Source organism: Talpa occidentalis, unplaced genomic scaffold (assembly GCF_014898055.3).
Source record: "Talpa occidentalis isolate TD23 unplaced genomic scaffold, MPIMG_talOcc4v2.1 talOcc4.4, whole genome shotgun sequence".
In the NCBI taxonomy this organism is placed as follows: Eukaryota; Metazoa; Chordata; class Mammalia; order Eulipotyphla; family Talpidae; genus Talpa; species Talpa occidentalis.
In genome coordinates this window covers 102390285-102413924 of record NW_023604295.1, presented here as the reverse complement: position 1 = coordinate 102413924, position 23640 = coordinate 102390285, and the positions used below count along the sequence as shown (strand labels likewise).

Genomic DNA, 23640 nt, shown 5'->3' with positions numbered 1-23640 from the left:
CATCACAGTGAAACTGGGAAGTTGTAATTATATTTATAATACAGAAAAGTTGGAAACAATTTAAATATCTAACCATCAATTATGGAATGTGCAGCTAATGAAAAGTCACGCAAACATGAAGTTGGCTCACTGGTCCTCTTAATTTCTCTTCCTGAACACAAGGAAGCCTGATTTTCAGAGGCTTCTCCTTACACTGCTTTGCCTTAAGACAAGACCTGGTGAGTAGAATGTGATTAACATTTTCTGGGGTTCAAGAATTTAAGAGCCTGTGCATGGTTCTCTATCACAGTGGAGGAGATCATGTGCCTGATGCAGGCACCATAATGCTAACGTCACCTCCATTTCTAATTCACCACACGGTGGATTGCTGTCTCATAATAAGAAATGAGCCTTATTATATCAAGTCTTTGAGATTTGGGCATTGTTTGACACTGAAGCATAACTATCGTACATCTAAGGGACAACACAGAAATCATCCGAAAACATAGTATTTAGAAAATATAAGGTGTTGGGGCCTCCCTGGTGGTGCAAGGGGTTAAGTCTCAGCACTATGAAGCTATCTGCAGCCCCTGCAGCACGAGTTTGATCCCTGGCCAGGGAAATGACCCACATGGTGCAGCAGACCTCTCCTGTCTTGCCCACTGCTCCCCTCAGCAGTATATGTCAGTAGATCTGCCTGTTCTGCTCCCCACTCTGTCTTTGGTGAATCCTCTCACCTCTGGCCTGTACCCCAGTTCTTGTATGCACAAATAAATAAATCTTTTTAAAAAAGAAAATGTAAGGTGTTCATAATAAGTCTGTGGGTGTTTCTTTGCTGTTTTTTCTTCTTTACTCCTAAAATGTTTTTTTTATTGTTGCCTAGCTGTCTTTAGGAGAGGCAGAAGGACAAGAATTGGGAAGACTTGCTATCCAGTTTCTTCTGCTCTTGCATTCAAGCCTCCGGATCCTACTGTCTTCCTCTCAACCCATCCCACAGCTCAAAACAGCCAGCTTTTATAGAACATCATCTGTGTGCTGGCTCCATGTAAGTTTACTATATATCATCTTACATAATAGACAGCAATGTAGATTCAGTAGTGTCATTTTACAAGTGTGGAAATTGAGATTCAGTAAGATTGTTACTTGCTTGATGTTGTGTAGCAAAATAGTGGCACAGCAGGATCCAGGCCCTGGGCAGCCTTCCTTGTTATCAGCCTGTTCAGCCCCACATCTTAGTCCCCAGCAGATCTGAAGAGAGTGATTTGGGGAAAGTTCCCTGGCAGTTTTGCTTTGAAAACACAACACGTCGCCCCCACCTCCCATATGATCACTTGCTTTCTGTTTCCTGAACAGAGCTATCTTTAGCCTCATGTTTGCACCTCCTCATGTTTATGCTAAACAAGGAGGCAGTAATGGTAGTTTCCCATGGATGTGGTGGACGGAAGAGACCCTTGTGGGACCAGGGGCTGCCCAGTCCTTCTGAGGACATATGGTGCGACTATGAGCTCTGGATGAGGCAGAGGCGACCAGAGCTGCTGAAGTCCTCATAATGCCTCTTCTGAGCTCTGCCACCTTAGGCAGTTCTCATCACCTTCCTGAGCTACTAGCTTCTCCTCTGTGAAAAGATGATAATCTCTTCACTCTTCTCATGAAGTCCACATAGAGGGAAAAAGCTCTTTGAAAAGTGTCAGTGATGGAGAAAGGGAAAGTGATGTTATTATTTTCCATAACAGGGATGGGGTCAGGGAAGGGGTGGGAGCCACATCTGGTGCCAGCATTACCCAGAAAAGCATCTTGGTTTCCAAAGGACACAGAAACATCAATTCCAAAGAGCACCTGCACCCCTATGTTTATAGCAGCACTGTTTACAATAGCTAAGCTTTGGAAACAACCCAAATGCCCAAAAATAGATGACTGGATCAAGAAGATGTGGTACATATACACCATGGAATATTACTCAGCATTCAAAAAAGATAAACACATGCAATTTGCAGCAACATGGATGGCGCTGGAAGGGATCATGCTCAGCGAAATAAGCCAAAAAGAAAAAGAAAAATACCGGATGGTCTCACTCATAGCAGGAATCTAGAAAACTTAAATAAGGGACCAGGAAAATGAATATAAGAAAGTGAAAATCAAAATCAACAAAAAACTATGAACCAGAGACACTTTTGGGGGGTGGGGGGCGGGAGGGGAAGGATTGGGGTCAGAATGGGGCGTTTGCAATTGTATGGGGGAATATAAAAATAAAATTTATTATTAAAAAAAAAAGAGATCACACACACACAAAAAATAAATAAATAAATAAATAAATAAATAAAAACAAAAAAAAAAAATAAAGCAGCTCACAGAGAAAAAAAAAAAAAGCATCTTGGTTTCTCACTGCTGTCTGGTCTGCTTTGGGGGCTTAGCGTTGGCTCTAATTTGACCTCTTCCTCTCAGGCATGCCAAGGCTCATCTGAGTTTCTTTAGCTGTGGGAGGTGAGTGGGTGAGTAGATGAATATCTGTGTCTCAACAGACCCCTTGCCCACTTTTTCTCTCCCCCGCCTTTCCTAGGATTGTGCCTGAGAAGAGATATGTATTTCCTCCAGGTCACATACACGATCTCCACATTTCCTTGTTCTCCTGAAATTACATGGAACCTCTGGCCAACTCTGGGCCTGTGAGTGGGTGGTGGCCCTTACTTCTGGGCTGATGCATTTAAGGACCTCTGTGTGTCTGTCCATCTCACTTTCCCTGCTCTGAGGACCAATAGATCTAGTCATAATTGGGAAGAGCCTCCATCAGACTGGGTATCTGAGACTCAGCACTGCAGAGTCCCTGCCGATTCATTTTGGATGCATAGCATGAGCAAGAAGTAGAATTCTGTCTTAAGAGATTGAGATCTGGGCCTCCCTGGTGGCACAAGGGGTTAAACACTGCACTATGAAGCAATCCACAGCCTCTGAAGCATGAGTTTGATCCCCAGCCGGCCAGGGAACAACACACATGGCATAGCAGACCTCGCCTGTCTTGCCCGCTGCTCCCCTCAGCAGTGTATTTCAGTCAGTCTGCCTGTTCTGTTCCCCACTCTGTCTCTGGTGAATCCTCTCACCCCCCACAACTCTGGCCTGTACCCTAGCTCTTGTATGCATGAATAAATAAATCTTTAGGAAAAAAAGAGAGAGATTGAGATTTGGGGGCTGTTTGCTACCAAAATAAAATGTCTCCTTTCCTGCCTAATACAGATCAGAGAATCAAGTCTTCTCTGCAGGGAACGAGCCTAGGAAAGGACAAGAGGAAGAGAGTCAATGACATTTGCTCTTGTTTGTCAGAACCCTTCAATCACTTCTTGTCAGATTAGGCCTACTAAGGAAATTAAGTGTATTTTTAGAAATATTACTCATTTATTACAAAAGCGAGGAACACCAGTGGCAGTCAGATAGAGGGAGGGAGAGAGTGAGCTGAGCCAATCTGATTACCCTTGTCTTTTGGTGGCGCCTGGAAAAGTCCTGCTGAGACACAGGAAGGTGGCCAAAGAGGGCCTTGAGCAAGATGAGTATGTGGAGAAGATTTGAGCAAGCCTGCAAAGAAACAAACAGGGAAAAAAAAAATCCTCCTTGTTTCTGAACTTTCCTAGCTGTACTTCTTGTCCTTGGGTTTCATTATCGGTGCAACAAAGATTTATTGAATGTCTACTATGTGCCAAGCAGGGTCCAGGTGCCAGATATTCAGCTTGAACAAATGCAGCGCCCTCCCTCATAGGCCATGTGTTTCAGGGAGAGAGAAAGCAAACCAAGCAGTACGTGTGTGTGATAGAGAGTCAGCAAGGAGAGGTGATAAAAGGGAGGGTGGCTGCAGTTTTTTATAAGTGTTGTCAGAAACAGCCTCACTGAAAATATAACATCATCTGAACAAAACCCTGAAGAGGATGAAAGAGCAGGCAGTGAAGCTCTCTGGGAGCAGGATAAAGATTATTAAGGGAGTGTTTGGTCAGATTGATTGGCCAAGGGCTAAAATGGCAGAAGATGAGATTCAGGAAGTATTGGGGAAGGCAGGTCATTATAAGACTTGGCTTGGATATGGGAACTTCTTGATGGATGTTAAGCAGAGGGATGATATAAGCAAATTTACATTTAAAAGTATGACTGTGGTTGCACCCTGGATAAAGTTGCCAGATTTAGCAAATTTCATGATCTCCAGTTAAATTTGCATTTCTGGTTAATTAATAATTTGTAGTAGAGGTATATTGTATATGATACTTGTGACATTTTTGTACTGAAATCATTTGTTATTTATATGAAATGCAAATTTAATTTTATTATTTTTAATTTTATTTTTTCATTCTTTTTTTAAATTTTTTTTTTTATAGAGGCATGCTTTATTTATTTATTTGTTTGTTTGTTTGTTTGGTTGGTTGGTTGGTTATACATGCACTGGGTACAGTCAGAAGCGCGGGAGGATGAGAGAATTCACCAGAGCCAGAGCGGGGAGCAGAGCAGGCAGAAGGACCAAAGTACACTGCTGAGGGGAGCAGCGGGCGGCAGGAGAGGTCTGCGCGCCATGTGGGACCCTCCTCCGGTGGCGGGGGAGCAGCTGGGGATCGAACCGGCGCTGCAGAGGCCACGGGCAGCTCCACAACCCAGCGCTCAACCGCTGCGCCACCGGGGAGGCCCTAATTTTATATTTTTTATATCATTTTTCATTTTTGTACAATCAGTGCATTTTCATCTTGGTTATAATCCCCCCAAAATTCTCACCGCCCTTGTTTTGATCCTATTCCCTTCTCCCTCCCTGTAGTGTGTCTCTGGTTTATAGTTGCTTGTTGATTTTGATTTTTACTTTATTATAATTAGTATTTTTCCTGGCCCCTTATTCAGGTTTTCTAAATTCCTGCTATGAGTGAGACCATCCGGTATTTTTCTTTTTCTTTCTGGCTTATTTCACTGAGCATGATCCCTTCCAGCTCCATCCATGTTGCTGCAAATTGCATGAGTTTATCTTTTTTGATTGCTGAGTAATATTCCATTGTGTATATGTACCACATCTTCTTGATCCAGTCATCTATTTTGGGGCATTTGGGTTGTTTCCATAGCTTAGATATTATAAATAGTGCTGCTATAAACATAGGGGTGCAGGTGCCCTTTTGAATTAATGTTCTATGTCCTTTGGGTAAATGCCTAGGAGTGGAATTGCTGGATCATATGGAAGCTCCATCTTTAGAAGATTGAGGAATCTCCACACAGCTCTCCATAGTGGTTGGACCAGTTTGCATTCCCACCAGCAGTGCAGGAGAGTTCCTTTTTCTCCACAACCTCGCCAACATTTGTTGTTGCTCATTTTTTTAATATGTGCCATTCTCACTGGTGTGAGATGGTATCTCACGGTAGTTTTGATTTGCATGAAATGCAAATTTAAATGAGTGTCCTGCGTGTAATCTGTCAGCTCTATACATGGAGAATGACTTAGAGTATAGAGGTAATAGCAGGAAGGTTGGCAAGGGGTGTTATGTAAAACAGGTAGAAGACCAAGGTGGTTCTCCTTGGTGAATGGTAGGTGGAGAGAAGTATCAATAATCAGTTGGATTCTGGAATATGAGAGTCCTTGTTTCTCTTCCTACCCTTCCTCTCCCTCTCCCTCTCCCTCTCCCTCTCCGTCTTTCTCAACTTGATTCTTTTCTGCAACCAAAACCCAAGGAAAAGGGATGGTGGTCATTGGCAGGATGTGGGTGCAGCCTTTGGCACATGGGAAGGATATGGGTTTCACATTTCAGATGGTTTTAAAGAATCCATGAGAAGAGAATTAGTCCGTGGAACCAAAGGTCAGATGACCACCCTAAAAGAACTCCTCCTTCCTTCCCCCTCAGCCCCTGAGGAGGGTGGGACACCACTTTGTTATGACACTTCCTTTTTGGTACCTTCCCCTGTGGCTCGGTGCCAGCTAACAGGCTAGAGGATGAGTGGGAAAGAACCCGTGGGGAATGGTGACTTGTAACTGGATCTTTGTCTTCAGATCTTTTGTTCTAAGCCATTTTGCTGAGTGTATTCCTAGAGGACAAGGTCAACGTCTCATAAACTCTCAGGAGCTGGAGGGAGAAGGCCCCAGCTTTGTGTGCTAATGCCAGGTACATTACTCACCACAACCCAGATCCCTGTCTCCTTCTTTTCATGGAGGAGGCACAGCCTTGCATCATTGGGCAGGACTCCTCGGTCTTCCATCACCATCACTTGTCTAATTCAATAAAAATCACTTCAGGGGCCTTCCTGGTGGTGCAAGGGTTAAGACACAACCTATGAAGCTGTCCAAAGCCACTGCAGCATGAGTTTGATCCCCGGCCAGGGAGCTACCCACAAGGTACAGCAGACCTCTCCTGACTTGCCCGCTGCTCCCCTCAGCAGTGTACTTTGGTCAATCTGCCTGTTCTGTTCCCCACTCTGTCTCTGGTGAATCATCTCACCCCCACCTCTCCCCGTGCCTCTGGCCTGTACCCCTGCTCTTATATGCATCAATAAATAAATCTTTTTTAAAAATCACTTCAGTGCTAATAAACTGAGAGCCTGAGAGAAGATGAGGCAGCTGTACAGCTTTTACTCCACTAAGAGTTTAAGGCCATGTGGCTGGTCAAAAGAAACCACTGTAAACAAAATCCACTTGGCTTCCCTCCCTGCCTTCCTTCTGCCTCATCTATTCAGTTATTCAACAAAAGTGTACTTGTTACTGAGCTCTTCTTATATGCCAGGTTCTGTGCTAGACCCAAGGATGCATTAGGACAAAAACTTAACTGTAAAGTTGAGGTTTAAAGGGAGAGAATAGTTAATCAGGTCAAAGGAAAGTGATGGATAAGACAGCCCATGAAGAACTCTTATGCACTTGCTCTGTGGCTGGAGGGAGTGTGGATAACACAGGTGGGAGACAAGCCTGGCGAAAAGACATGCTGATTCAAGGAGGTTGTGTGGGATCAAGTTTAAGGACCAGTGTTTTTACTCCAAGAGGCAGGAGATGCCATGGAAGGACTTTAAGTAAGATTGTGACATGATCAGATTTACGTTTGCAAATGTTTGTCACTAGAGGGCTAGTTAGGTCAATCAGTATACATCCGTCTGGGTACTTCCATGCATCTCTTCAAAGAAGGACTGTAAACTAAAAGCATTATCTCTAAATATGGTTAATTATATAAGGTACAGAATAGTGTGTGCTACATCCTACTGTTTGTGCATGATATATATAGATACAGATATACATACGGTTGATTCATGTTATTCCTTTTATCTCATATTAAATGAATGCCTATTCATATTATAGGAATGTTCTATAAAGTTGCTACAAACACAGAGTTAGCAGACACTTAACCACTACTCCTGGGGAAACACAGGATTAGATTCCTATGAGTGTCTTGTTACAACATTTTCCTCAACCTATCTACTCATTTGTACCTTTGCTTTATGCAGCTTCTGTTCAAGGACCTATGCTCTAGTAAATATAGTCGATACACTGCCAAGAGCACTGGAATTTGTGACTGAAGGAAGCTTGTCCAAGACAAGCTTGAATTTTCTCTGCAATGTGCACCACAGCCTCCCACGCTAGGGACACTACGTGGCACCTCAGCTCTATGCTTGGGCCATTTTAAACAGTGAAATCACCAACAGGAAACACAAAAAAGTGAAAAACATGGCACTATAGACTGCAAATACGTCTTTTATTTACAATGTGAGAGAGGAAATAAAAAGGCAGAGAGCTGTCTTGTTCCGCCACAGCTGGTACCGTGCTAGGCAACTCAAAATTTTTGTGCCCTGCTCATGTCTGTGAGTGACTGTGATGGCGCCCTGAGTGTTGACTTGAGGTTACACATGAAGTTCAGAAGGAGGTGAATTTACAAGTGTGAAAACCATGAATATTGAACATCAATATTTTGGGGGAAAGCTCAAATGTAGACATAATTGCGAAGGTAAAAATAGTATAAGGATGTTCATCGACCCCTTACCTAGATTCACTTATTGTTTACCTTTGACCCCACTTGCTTTATCATTTGTACCCACATTCCCACATTCCTCACTTTTTTTCTCTGGAACATATGCAGGTAAATTATACTCTCATGATCCTCTATCCTTAAATACATGTATTTCCTTAAAAGGGGAATCTCTGACATGACCATTTGGCTAAGTTTAACAGGGAAACCTGCTTTTATCTGATCTGTCATTCTCTCCTTAATTCTGAAACATGTCCACAGCCTTTCTGTGCCTTTTGTGATATGGATGCTTTGAAATCATCAATATCCCTTCCACAACTTTTTCAAAAGCATAGAATATTTCTCATTTTGAGTTTGTGTGATGCTTCCTCATATTTGGATTCAGGTTATGCATTCTCTCCTAAAATGCTGCATCGGTGATGATGTACCATCTGTGCACCCCTAAAACATGTGGAATAGCTCGGGAAAGAAGCTGGTGACAGGTTTGTCTTTTGAGAAGATGCTGGGAGCCTGGAGGAGAGAAGAGGCGGGGAGAGGAGAGGGAGGGGTGTGACCTTTCACTATATGCTCTTATATCTCTCTTGTCATACCTACTAAAAAATGAAATTAAAAAATATCAGGCAGTAGCCTGATACTACTGCCCCCACTTTCCAAATGGAGAAACACGCTCAGGAGGGTAAGTGAGCCTCGGGAAGGTCTCCACTAACAGGCTGACGCCTGCTGTCCCGAAACCAGGTGTGTGCAGGTTGAATGTGTGACCAGGGGGAAGAATGAGGGTGGTGGGCAGGGTAGGTTTCCTAGAGGAGATGCTGAGCTGAGTGTGGGAAGGTGAGGCGCTAGCCCTGTGACCAAGTAAGGACCGGGAGATGGGGTGACAGAAGTGGAAGCTGGACAGAGTATTGCCTACAGAAAGCACCTTGGATCTCAGGATAGCAAGTTTGCAAATGTGTACACCACATTCAGCTCTGCAAATGTTAGGATGTTCCTCAGCAACCATGCCTGGGTAAAAGGGAAGCCTACATTGCCTTTTAACAACTGATCTCTCCACTTTGAACAGTCTCCTTTTAGTCTGAATATTCAACCTGTTGGAGTTGAACTCCCTCGTGTGGTTGCTTTCTATAGACTCTTAGAAAACGCAGTGTCTCTGAATTCTGAGTTCTGTCCTGCTTCCCAACTCTCCCTAAGATGCCATCTGGGTGTCAGATGTGTGAGGGTTCTTACTGTATCCAGGGAAGTTGGGAATGGGGAAGGGAGAGGACCCTCAATATATCCAGGTCCTCTGGACCTCTGTTGCTCCCTCCAGGAGAGGAGCCTTGGATCGTGGCAGTTAACATGAGTGATGAGACTGGTCCCAAGTGGCGTCTGGGGAAAGTGATGCCAGGGCAGCTACATAATTGGCAAGGCCCAATTATGAAAATGAAAATGTGGGCCCACTTGCTCAAAAATCAGAACAGCAAAAACCTACTAAGATATAAAAGATTTTCTTCTAAGATCTCTTTAGACTTATGAAGGTGTTTTTATTTGTCGTTTAGTATCCTTTTAAGTAAATAAAAATTAAGTTTATATATATATATATATCAGTTTGATTTTTGCTGTTTATCTTTTTTTTTAAGATTTATTTTATTTATGCATATAAGAGCTGGGGTGTAGGCCAGAGGTGTGGGGGCAGTGAGAGGATTCACCATAGACAGAGTGGGGAGCAGAACAGGTGAATCGACTGAGATACACTGCTAAGGGGAGCAGCGAGCGAGACAGGAGAGGTCTGCTACGCCATGTGGGTTAGCTCCCTGGCCAGGATCGAACTGTGCTGCAGTGGCTGCGGACTGCTTCATAGTGCTGAGACTTAAACCTCTTGTGCCACCAGGGAGGCCCTGTTTATCTTTGTATTATGCAATGTCAGTTTTAAATAAAAAATTTAAGGTCATTTAACTCATGCAACAATCATGCAACAAGATACTCCCTGGCTTACCTTAAGATATGACCTCCTAACCTGGAAGTTATTAATGTTCTTCCGGGCTCAAGTATTTAAGAGTCCATGCATGATTTTCATCACAGGCATTAACTTTAATGCTGCTATTCCCGTTCTGCATTTTAAATTAATTTTATCTTTGAACTTGTGTTTTGTAAGTGAAGTCCAGTATGACAATGAAGGATGTGCAATATGAGTGTCTACTCTTCCTTGCCACCTCATGTGCATAAGTATATAAGTTGCAAGGCACAGAGAGCACAGAATTCCAATCTACCCACAATGTGTGGCATTCAGCAAGACTCAAAGCCAAGTACACACTAAGAACTTCATGTTATGACTGAATGAAGGGAAGCTGAGAGCCCTAAAAGGTCATGCTTTCCATTTGAACCACAACTTATTTGAAATGAAGAAAGCAGACAGTGGGGTTCTAAGAAACCCAAATAACCAAGGACCCCTACCATATCCTATCTTGTGTTACTTCCCTTTTCTAGTCAGTTACATTAAAAATGATGACAGGGCCTCCCTGGTGGTGCAGGGGGTTAAGCGTCAGCTCTATGAAGCTATCCGCAGTTACTACTACACAAGTTCAAACCCTGACTAGGAAGGTGACCCACCTGGTGCAGCAGACCTCTCCTGTCTAGCCCGCAGCTCCCCTCAGCAGTGTATTTCAGTGGATCTGCCTGTTCTGCTCCCCATTTGGTCTCTGGTGAATCCTCTCAACCCCCCTCCCCTCCTGCACCTCTGGCCTACACCCCAGTTCTTGCATTCATAAATAAATAAATCTTAAAAAAAAAAAAAAATGACAGATAAAAGAGAGAGCAACCAACAGTAGTTTTTTGTCCAGAGGGCACCAGGAAGGTGAAGGTAGAGAATGCTGGTCTCTGTGAGCATATCAGAGTAAAATTATAAAGTTCACTTTATGCGCTGTTTCCACTGTCTAGTATGAGGAAGATAAAAATGCATGAACTAAGGATGAAATATAAATTGTGTCATTTCCATGATGGGACTAGAGGTCACAGCGAATGGGATGTGACCTTATGTCAAGTAAAAGTAGGAGCAGGAACCAGTGACACTCATGTTGCTTGTATCTCCTCTGCTCACATACACTCTTCATTGTGCCACTGGACTTCATTTACAAAACATGAGTTAAAGATAACGTTAAGAATTTCAAGCTGGGGGCCTCCCTGGTGGCACAAGGGGTTAAGCACCGCACTATGAAGCAATCTGCAGCCTCTGCAGCATGAGTTCAATCCCTGGCCGGCCAGGGAGCAACCCACATGGCGAGGCAGACCTCTCCTGTCTCGTCCACTGCTCCCCTCAGCAGTGTATTTCAGTCAGTCTGCCTGTTCTGCTCCCCACTCTGTCTTCAGTAAATCCTCTCACCCCCCCACATCTCTGGCCTGTACCCCAGCTCTTGTATGCATAAATAAATAAATCTTTAAAAAAAAGAATTTCAAACTGGTGACTGTCTATTATTAAATTGCAAGGGAGCAAAATTCTGCCACCCCAAAATTTGTCTTTGGTGACTTCATGGGAGGGCTCTGAAGGTTGGGTAGGGGTTGTCTTTGAAAAAAGACATCTCCTTGTAAATGTCTCTCGGTAGGGCTTCTCCCTCACTGTGCCCAGAAGACGTAACCTCTAATCTTCGGGCCTCCCATAGCAAAAGCCTGAGTTCAGTCCCTGGCCAGGGAGCTAACACATATGGTGCAGCGGACCTCTCATTAAATCCCCACTCTGTCTCAGGTGGTCTACACCCCAGTTATTCTATACAAGAATAAATAAATATTTTTTAAAAGATCTAATCACTCTTTTCTTGCATCTGCATAACAGTCATACCGATGTTTATTGTGCCTTCCCTGGAACCTCCCTAATTGACTTTCCCCTTTCTCCCCCTCAGCTTTTATCTTAGCTGAGTTATTTCAGATGGCCTCTGAAGCCATGTGGGCCAGTTACTCAGCCTTACTGGGTGTCTCCCATGTACACAGGAGGTAGACATGTGACTGTTAAACTTGTCCTTTTCCTTGTGTTCTCATCAGTCTGATGCTTGTATGAGCATTTCCCAGCTTAGAAGAACCAAGAGGGATATTGGATGCTGTCCTTGCACCCTGACAGAACCCAGTGTGGACCCGAGCATGGGTCTTATGTAATAGTGCTGGTCGATTGTCCATGAAGCAGAGGTAGGCAGGGATGTCCACTTCTTCTGTCCTCTTCCTGCCTGCTGGACTTGGTGAATGTAGTGGTGGCAGCTTCAGACTGCCACACCTTGAATGGCACACAGGAAAGCCCCTAGTACTTCATCAGTCCTGGGTGACCAATTCGCAGGTTTTTACAGAGAGAATAAATCTCTGTGTTATAAGCCACTATAAAGCCAAAACCTATCCTATCTCATACAGCATCTCTGTATCTTTCACTGGAACATAGGACCTTCTGGAAGCCATGGAGATGCAGGGATTGGCCCACTGGCTTAAACACCCAGCAATCCAATTGCCCCCAGCTTTGACTGCTGAGCCATTTTTCATGTCCCAGCTGAAGTGCCCTTCTGCTCTAGGCTAGGGGTTGGTTAACTATGGCCCATGATTGGTCTGTCTTATAAATAAAAGTTTTATTGGAACACAGCCATGCACAATCTTTGTGGATGCATTTTGATACTGTCTTTGCCTACTTTTAAGTTGCAGCCGTAGAATATTTGCAAGGGTTACCATTTGGTCCTTTATGATAGGGGTCAGCAAATCTTTTTGTAAAGGTTTTCCCTCTCAAAGAAAGTCTCTGGTTCCCCCACCATCAATTTAATCCTGTGGGTTTCACCAGTTGCTTTCACCACCTCCCTTCATCCTCTTTTCCTCTGACAATCCTTTGGACCAGAAGGGCTAGGTTTCCCACATGGTCAATATTAACCACAGACTCTGAGAGGAAAAAAACACCTGTATGTATAACTGTTGCCCATCTGTGTGGTGTGAATATTCCCACTATGACTGTGTCAGGCTACTAACATGATATCAATGAGGGTCAGGAATTGATGAAGACAACAGCTCTAAGCAGCCAGAGACTGCTCTGACACATCACTGGAGTCATTTCCTAGACATCTGGCCTGGGCTCTTCCCTCAATTTTGCAGGTAATAGAGCACTAAGTTCTACTCTAATTGATAGAGCACTAAGCCAGGACTGCTTTTGATATATTAAGTGCAGTTAAAGAAATTTAGAGAATTGGACCTCCCTTGTGGCGCAGCGGGTTGAGCTCAGCGCTGTGAAGCTGTCCGCAGCCTCTGCAGCACCAGGTTCGGTTCCTGGCCGGCCAGAGATGATCCCACATGGCAAGGCAGACCAATCCTGTCTTGCCCGCTGCTCCCCTCAGCAGTGCTTTCGGTCCGTCTGCCTGTTCTGCTCCCCGCTCTGTCTCTGGTGAGTCCTCTCACCCTCTCGCGACTCTGGACTGTACCCCAGCTCTTGTATAAATAAAAGAAGAAATATTAAAAAAAAGAAATTTAGAGAATTGAGCCCCCTGACTTTCAGCATATTTTTCTCTTTACCTTCTCAAGGCTTATAATTTTTACATCCTGTCCTAGTCCTTTCATAACATGTTTTGTCCACAGATGATTCTAAGATACTAAACCCCATACAAATAACATTATTGTAACATGTACTTATGTTATAATTGTGAAAATATCATTTGCTGCAGAATCAAGTGCTGGTTAGAAAGCTTAAGAAAACAACCTTAGGTTACTAAACATCTGTAGGTTAAGAGAATGTCCAGGCATCAAGTCCAAACTAGTATTGGTTTATTTTTTCTGTTTGTATTTCTTTTAACATTCTTTCCCATTACAAAACACTCATTTATTTTTTTTTTGAATTACATTGTTTTAGTGGGACATCTTCATGAATAATTTCTTCCTATGCAGAGCTTAAGTGCTAAATTTTCTGACTCCCTGGTTTTCAAAAAAAAAAAAAAATCTTTGCTTTGTCTTCATTTATGGTGGTAATAGGGCTGGTTATTGAGGTTTATATTCAAATTAATTTTCCTTCAAAATCTGTTGTAAAATCTGACATTTGGGTGAATCTCATTTCCTTATAGGTAACCTGTTTTCTTTCTGGAAGCCTAGATGATTTTCTCTTTAAGCTATATGCTCTGAAAATTTACCCAAGTGTATTTGTATTCTTTATTCAATCTCATTGGCCCTCAGTGGGCCCTTTAAAACAACACAAAACCAAAATAAAACATTTATTTGACTTAATATGAAAATGTATTGTAAGGAAAACAAAGATGGCAATAATGGCAAATCCAGATAGCTTCAGTTAACATTTTTAAGCATAAAGTAACACAATGTCATGCAAAAGTGGAGCAATTTCTGTACCTTACAAAATGAAAGTTACTGTTAGCACGCAGACTGAGGGGTACCCAGGGACCCCCCAAACTTGCATGCTCTAAAGGAGCCCAACCATCTGTGCACACAAAGACAGACTCTTTTTGTGTGAAAGATCTTTAATAGAATTACTTTAATTCTGTTATTAAAGTAATAGAAGTACTTTAATAATAAAATATCTTTATTAGAATTAGAGAGGGGGGGCAGGGGAGGAGAAGAGAGAGGTGGAGGAGAGACAGGGGGAGAAAGGGGAGGGAGGAGGAGATAGGCTAATAATTTCCAAAACTAACACCCCAAATTACCCATCCCCCATGGGCAGATGCCCAGCCAAACAGGGTCTGACTGACGTGGGACCCCTGAAAGCTTGCTGTAAGTCTAAGTAAGGCACCTTCTGGTAAATGTAGAAATGGAAAGGAAGGGGCCAGGCAAGTCTGAGATGAAAGGAGTAAATTCAAGATACAAATCAGCATAACGGCTGCCATATGTCTTGACATGTCTCTCCTCCACGGGTCTCCCCCTCCACGGGTCTCCCACTCCACGGGTCTCCCCCTCCATGGGTCTCCTTCCGTTCCCAGCAGGTCTAGGGTGCAAGATGGACTGCAGGAACGAGAGCTGACTCTCCTTTATTCTTTCTTCTCTCTTTTCTTCTTCCTCCAGCCCACCTGCCTTCTCTCTTATGTAGCTTCACTAGGCTCACACTGCCCATCGTTAAGCAGGGCAGGGAACACAGTGCCGCCCCTCTTTTTGGAAATGTCTTTATCACAGTACAACTCTCCTCAGTTTTCACCTATGATTCCTCCCCCTCAGGTGACCACTTTCACTGGTTCAATGGATATCCACCATCCAGGAAAAATTGTTTATACTGGCATATAGTATTCGCTTTTTAAAAAATGCACACACCACCCACGCTCACCGACATCTGCTTTCCTTCATTCCATCATAGATCTAACCATCAGACTTTCAAGTTTCATGTTGACAAAACAGTACTGCAGAAAACCTATGAATGATTACAGAATCTTGATGTACTGTCATGAGTATAAGTAAGGGATAAATTCTGAATGGTGACCTTACTGGCATAAAGACTTTGTGTGTGTGTGTGTGTGTGTGTGTGTGAGTGTGAGACCGGGGAGCAAACCGGTGCTGCAGAGGCTGCAGGCAGCCTCGCAGCCCAGGGTTCAACTGTTACGCCACCAGGGGAGGCCCTGGCATAAAGACATTTTAAAAATTGTTCTTTCTTTTTTTCTTTGCCAACTTGCCCTGCAAAAATGGTCACACCTATAGCATTCTCAATAACAGATAATTAGTATCTTATTTCCGATTTGCTTAATAAAATCAGGTATTATCAAGCTTCCTAAAATATGCCTTTTTGGATAGGTGAAAACATGTTTTCACGTCTATTTCTTTAGCTGTATGTATGGCTTAGTGTTGTTTCCTGTGCCCTCTGTATTTCTTTTTCCTGTCTTCCTATTCACAATCTTGGATCTTGTCTCAGATGCCCTGTGTCTTTCTTTGACTCTGGAAAATGGCCTTGGTTTCTTCTTCAATGGGCTCCTCCCCTGCCTCTTGTTTGTCTCTTTCCTTGCTTCCAGGCATCTAGATTTGTCCTTGTGACATTTTATTTTATCCCATATTGCCATCTGTTGATCTCTTCTCTTTGCCTTAAAGGAAATTCCTATGAACATTATTTCTCCAACATTCAGCTTGCTTTTTTAAAAATAAATTTTAGAATATTGTTTTAAAAATCAGGGTATTATAGGGGGTTATTGTGAAGTTAAATATGTCCTGTATGTAGATAGCACTGTCCTATAATTCCTTACTCTTGATTGCCTCCCCTAAACTTTTTAGCTATTTTTTTCTGAGATGTACTTCTGTGTTTCTCAACTTAGGCATTATCTTTGATTTGCTGTAATAGAAGCTGAAGATTTGGCACCATACCACCCCATGCCACCACTGCCATTCTCTCCATCCCACTCAGATAGTAATATCCCAACTTTTGTGAAATTATTATTTACTTTTTGTGGCTACATGTGTGAGTGTAGTTCACAGTTGACCCAAAGAGTTTATTATGGTTATGTTTCCTTTGTTTTTTTTTTCCCTGAAGTTAGTAATTACCTGAAATTTTTTTGCTTAGGTTTATATGCATCTTTAACTAATGTCTTCTATGTCCTCCAAGAAAAAAAAAAAAGTACAGTCCTTTTGATTTCAGAAGAGCCCTTTTCCATGGATTAAGTCCTTCTTTGCTTCTCTCCTTCTTGAGGTTTGAGGACAGAGCCAAGAAAAACAGGATTGGGGTGCCAAGAAGAGAAAAAGAGCAGGAAAAGACTGGGGGGCTAGGAAGGGGAAATGAACCCATAGGGAAGAGGAGTTTTAGCAGGATCTTGTTGGACTATAGGATGTCTCTATAAAAATAGTTTTGTGATAAATAAGTAACCATTGTATGAATGAATAAGCTACTATCTGCTCTCAGAATTTAGCCCTGCAGGGTGATTAGAGGAATAAGTGACATAGCTTTCCTTTCATCACCACTCCTGAATCTTTTAGAACTCTGCCTCAAGTTCTGTGCCCTGAGATATTTTCAGGTACTTTAGATGTCTAGAGGCATTACCATGAATCATCACATCCTTTCTCACAGTGCAAGTCCTTCCTATGTGCTAGGCACTGTTTACTGTTTTTCACCACCATCTCATTTACCCCAGACCTACTTCTCAATAACTCCTAAGAAGCAGGTCTGGTTATACCATTTTGACGCTGAGGGCACTAAGACTCAGAGAAGTTAATCTGCCTGGGATCAAACAAATGTGCCTAAATAGGATCCCAGGTCCATCATTACTCCTATCTGTGCAAATAACCATGCAGCACATACTGGGACACCAAAGTGAGGGTTTACCAAATGATTAAAGCAGGAGGAATGCACAGAATTCTGAGGCCTTGTGTTTTCCAGCCAGCAGGGGTCACTGTTTCCCCATGCTGGACCAGGAACCTGGCACTATGTTCCCCCAAGCTCAAGAATGCAGTCTGAGCTTGGACTTGTGAGTCCCAGGGAGTCCCCCAAACTCTATGGGACCCACCCCACCTTACCATAGTCCACAGCACAGTTTTCAGTTAGCCTACCCTGCAAAAGGTAGCATGGGGAGCTTGGCAATTATAGAAGCCAAAAGAGAAGTGTGAAGTGGGACGTGATTTTCTGTCTGCAAGTCTTCCAGGAGTCTTCCAGGGGCCTGGCCTCCTGCTCCATCTCCTACCTGACAAAGGGTGTCACTCCAGGAACAGGACCCAGCATGCTTTACATGTTCCTGGTGGACCAGACTTAATGGAATATATCAAGAAATTCAACTCATGTGATCCTGAGAGCCAGGACAAGTCCTTTCTGAGGATTCCTATGAAGAAGCCAGGTTTGAAAGTAATAGCAGTACCTGCACAAGTGGATGAGAAAGATCCGTGACTGAGCTGTCACTTCCTCTCCTTGTGTGAGTGCTCAGCTGCATTATGACATAAAAACAAAGACAGCCTAAACAGAGCTGACAAGACATCAATCTCCCAAATTCAAACCTGTCAAAACTTTTTGAAATCATATCTATTATCATTCATGATGAGCCTTGTTATAGTATCAGAAATAGCTGTGTCTTGCTATTAATAGTAGCTAGTGATAGGAGTATGGCATATGGGATCTCAGGAGTGCAAGCTAAAACATGTTTGGAGGCTGAGGCACAAATTCAAAGAACTTGCCAACAGTTCAGAGCTCCTGTCCTGACAATTCTTAGCAGTGGCTGTGGCCCAAGGGTTTATGTGTTGGGGTTTGTGGAGATTGTTGACACTGGAACCATAACCCTTGGAATCTGCTTCAGATTCCAGTGGAGGCATTTTGAATCAGGTGGTTTGTTTTGTTTTGGTCTGCCTCATAAGTATTTGTTCCTTTACCAGGTGAGTAGACAAGGGAGAAGAGGAGGGAGGCTTCTGTTGTGTGGCCTCCTCTGTGCTCACTGAAGCATGTCTACTTGTGGGACACTGGAGGTTCCAGCCTGGTTTGCTGTGCATTGTCCTAGCCTACACAATGGGGGTCCTCCCTCTCAGCCCCATTTCTTATGGGCATTCTTTCAAAGGCAGAAGATAAAAAAGATGTCATGGGATTTGTCCAAATCATTCTAAGTGGACTCTGAGATACAAGGTTATCTCTCAGTTCTTGTCAAAGTGCAATCCAGAAACCAATGGAATGATCATTCCTTTGGGTGATTTTTAAACATGCAGAATCTGTGAGTGGGTCAAGGAAAATGCATTTTAAACAGATCCCTCCCCTGCCCCCCAAACTGATGATTCTTAAGCACATGTACATTTAAGAAACATTACTCTGTATAATGAGCATTTTGAAAGCTATGGATCTTCAAAGAGTTTATTATCTCAGTTCATTTTTCTTCAAATGGGGTAGTTAGGCCCTGCAAGCTGTCTATTCAGTTTAAGCATAAGAATGGAGTGTCCCTCAGAAGCATCAGCCATTTGTTAAGTGTGCAAGGACCTTAACAGTGAACGGGAATTGGGCCTCTGCTCCTGTCAGAGCCCTCCTTGCCCAGTTCTGACACACACACACACACACACACACACACACACACACACACACGACTGTGGGAAGTGAGATGACAGTGATGAGAGCCCTGGCTTGAAGTCACTCCACGGGCAGGAGGTGAGTTTAGGGGTCATATTCATCTCTGAAACCAGATCCCACTCTGGAGCCATTGGGAATTACTGTCTCACTCATCTTCAGAATATGACCCCAGTACTCAATGCTTAAAGGCTGGGCTGGCCAGTCTAACCATGTGACCAATAAAACCTAGGGAATTTCTTTAGCAAAAATCTGCACATGGCCATTTGGTCTCAGAATACTAAAGCAGATTCTGGAGTAGAGGCAAAGATTAGAACTCCCTTTTCCTGGGACATCCCTGGTGGCACAAGGTGTTAAACGTCAGCACCGTGAGGCAATCTGCAGCTACTGCAGCATGAGTTCGATCCTGGGCCAGGGGGTGACCCACATGGTGCAGCAGACCTCTCCTGTCTCGCCTGCTGCTCCCCTCAGCAGTGTATTTCAGTCAATTTGCCTATTCTGCTCCCCACCCTGTCTCTGGTGAATCCTCTCACCCACCCCATCTCTGGCCTGTACCCCAGTTCTTGTATGCATAAATAGATAAATCTTTATGGGGCCTCCCTGGTGGCACAAGGGGTTAAGCACCGCACTATGAAGCAATCGCAGCCTCTGCAGCATGAGTTCGATCCCCAGCCGGCCAGGGAGCAACCCACATGGCGAGGCAGACCTCTCCTGTCTCGTCCACTGCTCCCCTCAGCAGTGTATTTCAGTCAGTCTGCCTGTTCTTTTCCCTACTCTGTCTCTGGTGAATCCTCTCACCACCCTCCCCCCCCACACACACACACACCTCTGGCCTATACCCCTGTTCTTGTATGCATAAAAAAAAAAGATCTAAAAAAAAATCTTAAAAAAAAACAAAAACTCCCTTTTCCTTCAGAGCCTCCCTCTTGCCTCTGCTTCCCAGGCCAATCCCAACTCCTTTAGGAGGCTCTGAAGAACAGCCCCTCCCAGTAGGCCCATCCTGCTAACTCTATGTTCCAGGCTGAGCCAGGAGCTCTCCTCATTGCTCCTACTACCTCCTGGGCTTGCCTCTGTTTTGTCACTTAATACACTGCATTGTACTGAACTGGTGGTTATTTGCTTTCCCCAGGGGACAGTATGTCTCTTGGGAGTATGGCCTGGGTTCATCATTGGGGCCTCATCACCGAGGCTTCTTTGGCATCTAACTTAGTCATTATCACCCCACAAGCCACCTGAGACAGAGCCCTGGTACGCCCATTGCAGGAACCGCCTGGCAGCTGTAAATGTCTAGATGTCCATTTTCTGTGTCATGGGGCAAAGGCGGACCTTGATTTGGGGCTGCAACCTCAAACCAAGGCTGCAAGGCCACTTGCCACTCTGTCACACTGGGCCTACCTCCAGATGTGGCAGCACCCTCACTGGTAGGAAGGGACCGTTTTGTTTTCTTCCTAGAGGCTGAGAAAGCAACGGCAAGGACAGCCAGCCGTCCAAGCCTGAGCACCAATCCAAGCTCCTGTGTAGTATGGTGTCAGCCAATGAGTCCAGCTTCTGCCTCCCCACCTTTCTTGGCAACCTGCACAGCCTCCCCTCCCCAGTAGTGAGCAATGCCAGTTCCAGGCATGTCTTGCTTCATTACCGACTTCTCAGGTGTCCTTCAGCAGGTCCTGGGCTGATAAAATGCAAAGTACTATATGCAAACAGTGTGAGGCTGTACCTCCTTTCCTATTAAGAAGGAAACCTGTCAGCAAGCCTAGAAAATGGGTGGAAAACCCTTGCCTTCCTAGCACACCAACATTCATGGTGACAGGTATGGGGGTGGGGGGTGCCTCTCCCCTCAAACAGGAGAGACAACCACTGTACGATCCACTTCTTCGAGTCCTTGGAGTCTGGAAGTGCTTGAACATGTACAACCCAGTCCTGGTTTTAGGTAAAAGTCACATTCTGCTTACCTGTTTCAGTGGTGTTTTGTCTTTGGTGCACCTGATTGAGTGGTTTCTGCACCTGGTGAAAACCCCAGTCTGGTGACTTTCCAATTTCCTGGGCCCTCCGTTCCCATCAAAAGCAGTGCTCCTGGCTGTAGGGCAACGGTGCCCTTCACAGTGGGAGCCATGTACAGGCCTACCGGTATCATTTTCTTAGTTCTCAACCCAGGGCCACAGGCAAATGGACCAGCTGCATTTCCTTCCCCTAAGCCCTCAGGGGAGCAGCGGGAAAAGTCACTGTTGTGGACACTTGGTGACCCCTCTAGGTTGATGTGCCTGGCCCAGACGGTGCCCAAAGGGAGGGGTGACATTTCCAGTTGGGAGATTCCCACCTCGGGACCTGCCTGCGAGGAGCTCCGGGGTCCCCAAGCATTAGAGGTCAAGACTGGGTTATATGTTACAGGATGGGAAGCCGGGAGAGGAAGCCGCCTTGGAGTTCGGATTCTGAGCTTAGTTCTTTGAGCTGAAATGGCTCGTAATCTAATTTGATGACAGAAAATAACAAAACACAAAAACCCGCAATGGAAAGGGGTGGCAGAGATGGAACCAACAAAAGGCTCCAGGAGCCCAAATCCATTGCCCGGAAGCTGTAGGCTTCTCGGGGAAGACGAAGGAAGGCATTCTCGGATCCAAAGGGCGGGCTCGGGCTGGGGGTGAAGGTGGGATTGGGGGAGGGCTGTACCGCGGGTTGAGGGCTGCGAGTGGAGGGGCCAGGGCGCCGGTGCTCTCTCTGGCCGCTAGGGGGCCCTCACGCGGGCTCGGCCCGGCGTCCTGGGGGGCGGGGCGGGGCGGGGCGGGGGGCGGGGCAGGGGGCGGGGCGGGGCCCGGGCCGGCTCCCACCCGGTCGGGAGGAATGCGGCCTTTGGCTTGTCCCCAGTCCGCATTCCGGCCGGCGCAGGAATGTGAACAGGGTGTTCACCGCGCGCCCTGAACGCATCAGTTTGTTCCCCTCCCTTCGGAGAACGCCAGGCAGCGACTTCGGGGGAGGTCCCCTCTCTCCACCCCACAGGACCTACAGGATGTTGGGGTGGCAGATAGGGTCCCAGGGACTGCCAGGCCAGTGGGAATTCAGCACCAGAGTGGGGCAGCGGCGCTTTGACAGCAGGTGTGGTTTATAAAAGGAGGGGAAGGCTGCTGAGGCACCAAGAAAACCGACTGATGACTGACAGACTGGCCCTCTCTACCACCAGTCTAAGGGACAGAGGTCAAACCCTCTGAATTGCCCATTTGGGGGGCATATTGTGGATAGCAAGGCTGGAGAGAGAAAGGAAGGGAAAGTAGATGATTCAGGTTGGGATTAGGCCCTCTCTGGCCAGTCAAGATGTGAACACCCAGGAGTAACCATTTAATTAATTCAACAAATGTTTACTGAGCCTCTGCTCCATGCTAGTCCTAGAGTTAAATTTTGGGGGCACAGACATGAACAGGGCATCCTCTGTCCTTGAAGAGCTGGCATTCTCATCTTAGAGACAAGTGGCTGAACTACCCAGAGAGAGTAGGAATGTCAAGAGTACTGGGAAACCTGGGTTATTAGGAATAACCCAGGAGAGCTTCCTGGAAGAAACTGCAAGAGGACCTGAACAACCGATAGGAGTTGCCCAAAAGTAGGGGGGGAAAGTGTTCTAGACAGAGGGGCCCTAGCGTGTGTGGAAGCTGACGGCAGAGCATGTGGGCAGTGGCTCCCAAGTAGAGCTCGGACCTGCTCTCCTGGCAGGTGCCTGCCAGACAAACAATTGAGTCAAACAAGGACCATAGTGTCCACCTCAGTCCACCCCAGGATATTGATTGGCTTATGGAGTCCCATTCATGAAGGAGGTGCAGTTCTTGTGAAGAGGGTAAGAAGGACTGACATTCAGCATGCTGCTTTGGAGTGTTGTGGAAACTAAGTGATGGTTCATCTGGCATGGTGCTTAGCACCAGGGCTGGTCTTTCGCCACCTTGACTGATTGACTTCTTTTCTTCCCTTTCAAGTTAGTGATTTCTGTCTTGGAAAATGGCACTTGTCCCGCCATTCATTGACTGAGGGCTGCATGCTGTGGGTCTGGCCATGGAACTTTTGGGTTTTTTGCCCCTCCCTACTTAGAGAAGAGAAAGCCTGCTGCAGGTGGGATGGGTGTGGTTGGCCATCGTAAAGGTTCCAGAATACATAACATGCATCTGGTGCTATAGGTGCTGGGGGCAGAGAAAGGGACCTTCCTGGGGGTACACTCTGAGAGCATGGACTAAAGATGGGATGCAAGAAGCAAGGAGTTTCAGGGACAGGAAGGCTGGACTTGGGCTGCAATCCAGGAAAGGAGAGATAAGAACTAATGAGGGAGCGGGGAGAGGGGAGGATAGGACAGAAGTCATGCTGGGAGACAGAGATGGGGAGGCAGATGTGATCAGGATCTGTAGCTGCTTGGCTGCTGAGTGCGGCTGGGGCTCCAAATACAGTTAGTTCCTCACCTGGTGTGGGTCACTATGAAGCTGAGCACAAGTAGCCACAGGTCATCATGGCTTCTGTGCTCAAAATGTCCCTGAGTGATGGATCAGGAGTGCTTGCATCCCACAATTCCTTGTCTGGCCCCCCTCCCAGGAATGCACAGGGACCTAAATTCTTCAGTACAAAGGAAAAGCTCAGGCCTTGGAATGGCATTCGAGACATTGTTCCTTGGCAAACACAGGAAGATGGGTTTCCTTTAGCTTTGTGGTGCTGACATCTGAATCCGGACCCCTCCTCCAGGCTTTGGGGTGGGGGGAGGGAGGCAGAGGACCAGGCAGTGGATGGAAAATAAACACCCATCACTCTGCTCGGCAGCTGACTTATTTCATG

General features: G+C 45.3%; 1 long non-coding RNA gene across 3 annotated transcripts in view; it reads left to right on the top strand.

Annotated features, from left to right (window-relative positions):
• Positions 1-23640, top strand: part of LOC119257755 (uncharacterized) — an 80067-nt gene that overhangs the window by 22278 nt on the left and 34149 nt on the right. For all 3 annotated transcript variants that reach the window (XR_008553958.1, XR_008553959.1, XR_005128111.2), the window contains one exon: positions 863-1024. This is a non-coding gene — a long non-coding RNA (uncharacterized LOC119257755). The remainder of the gene's footprint in view (positions 1-862; positions 1025-23640) is intronic.